This window comes from Herpailurus yagouaroundi, unplaced genomic scaffold (assembly GCF_014898765.1).
Source record: "Herpailurus yagouaroundi ecotype Mexico unplaced genomic scaffold, PumYag 187, whole genome shotgun sequence".
Taxonomy (NCBI): domain Eukaryota; kingdom Metazoa; phylum Chordata; class Mammalia; order Carnivora; family Felidae; genus Herpailurus; species Herpailurus yagouaroundi.
The window spans coordinates 8,247,141-8,249,629 of NW_024412418.1; positions in this window are offsets into that span (position 1 = coordinate 8,247,141).

Here is a 2,489-nt window from a genome sequence, read left to right on the forward strand (position 1 = left end):
AGAGCGGGGGAAACCGTGCCTCGGGGGCCGGCACAGGCCTGGGGGACGTTCAGGGCTCAGGGTGGAGACTGCATAGACCTTGCTTCCAGGCTTAGAATGGGGGAGCCCCCGAGAAGGCAGCGGGGGCTCAGTCATGTTACGAGCTCGGGCCCAGCCAGAGCGGTGAAGAGGCTGGAGGTCCCCGTGGGAAGCCACTGTTGCCCGGGACAACCGGACACCTGGCCCAGATCAGACGGAGGCTTGCGGCGCTGAGAACTGCGTCCTCTGACTTCCCCAGCTCCCTTCGCCGTGCTGTCCCCTTGTCGCCCACCCCTCCACCACCCCCCAGGGCCCTGACGCACCTGGCTTCCTCTGCCAAGATTGTTCGTCCCTCCCCCAGAGCCCGCCCCCCTGTGCCGGTTCCTTTCCAGTGTTTCCCATCCCAGCCTGAACCCCATCTTCCTTCTCCCTGCCCCCCCCCCCGGGGGGTAGCTCTCAACCCCCAGACTGAGTCAGCTCCTTCTGCCGCACATGCTCAGTGCATCCTGTAATGCCTCGCTTGGAGCTCTCTAGCTCACCTGCAATTAAATGATTCATCGTGCACTTGCAATCTCTTAAATAGCTTTCTTGGCCTGTGCACGTTTAAAGTGTAAAATTCGATACCTCTTGACGTAAATTTTCACTCGCGAAACCATCGCTGCAATCAGGATGGTAAGCACACCTGTCTTCCCCAAAAGGTTACCTCCTGGTCCCTGTATTCCCTTCCCTCCCCCCCGACCCTTGCCCCCATCTAGCCAGCCACTGATCTGCTTTCCGGTTCGTATTTTCTAGAATCATTGGGCAGCCCTGTAGTAGAAACGCGTGTTGTCCGGCTCCTTGCCCTCAACACGGTGTCGAGATTCGTCCACACTCTTGCGGGGATCCGCGGTGCTTTCTTATGGAAGAAGAGTCTTTCCTGGCCTGGATGGCTCACCATTTGTATCCTCAGTCACCTGTTGACGGATACCTGCGTTGTTTCCAGGGTTTGGTTGTTATAAATAAAGCTGCAATTGAGATTCGCGTACAGGTCTTCGTCGGGACGCACCTCTTGGTCTCTCTCGAGTAGATACCTGGGCAATAAGTGTATGTTTCACTTTTGGAGAGATTGCCAAACTGTGCGTTGAAGGGGACGTGCCATTTAACACTTCTGCTGACAACGTAGATGAGTTGCGGTCTAGCAACGTCCTGCTGACGCTCGGGGCGGGCGATCTTTCTCCTTGGAGCCGTGCAAATAGGTGTAGGGCAGTATCTCTCTGTGCTTTTAATTAATATTTCCCTAATGAGTGCCGATGGGGAGCGTCTTTTCGTTTGCTTGTGTGCCCTCCGTAGATCTGCTCTGGCGAAGGGTCTGTTCAGATGTTCGTTATCGTTACTGGTATTTTAACTTTTAAGATCTTAATTTATTTTTTACTATTTCTAAATTGGGTTGTGGCAGTTGCGATCTCAAGCTCCTTCCCCCTTCTGAGGCTGGGAGGTCTCTGAGGGTAGGACCACTGTCTGCTCTGCTCACAGTTATAGACGAGGATCCAGAGCCCAGCATAGCGACAGATATATAGTCAGCACTCAATAAATTCTGAATACATTTGAATCAATTAGTGAATGTGTGCGTGCGTGCGTGCGTGCACGAATGAATAAATGAAGGGTGTTTCTGTCTGTGGCTGGACTTAACCAGAGATGCACGGAGCAAAGGTAGGAGAACCAGCAAAAGCCTTGGAGAGGGCTCAGGAGGGGTCAACAATGGAGGGGAGAAGTGGAAGACGAGAGAACAAGATGGAACCTACAGACGCTCAGCCTGGGTCCCTGCGAGGAGCCCTCCAGACCCCCAGGGTGGCCAGAAGCTTTTATGGTAAGCTAATTCTACCTAAAGTGTCAAGGACTTCTGGGACCCATTGCGGGTCCCAGCCTATATTTCTCTGTTATCAGCCCTCTTCCCTGAAACCGGGGGTCTTGTCCCGGAGGAATGACTGATCTGCTAATGGGGAGTGACAGGCAGAGTGGGAGGCCCGCGGGGAGATGGCAGCTTCACTCACAGCTGTGTGCCTGGCCCAGCTTGAGCAGTCACAGACTTCGAACATAAAGTGGTGTCGCCTCGAGAGCTGAATTGACCCCGGAACGTGAGACTGAAGCCACTGCGAGCTTCCTGTAAGACGAGGCTGGAGCCCACAGGGGAAACCTTCCCAGAAGTCTGAAAACCGAACTCCTTCTCCCTCCTCCTCGGAGGCAAGTGTCAGGCTCACGAAGGCCATCACGCTCCGCCTTTAAGAGTTCATTTCCAACAAGGTTTTACAGCGGTCACTGGACTGTGGGTAGGTGGCAAAGGCATTAACTGGTTAAAAGCAAACGTTAATTTCTGGTATATGTTGCACTTCAACGCGAGGATGCCTGGAAGTTTCGGACACAACCTCCCTGGGGATGAATGTTGGAGAATGAGGGCTTTACCACCTCGCAACCCCTGCCAGAGACCGCCCCCC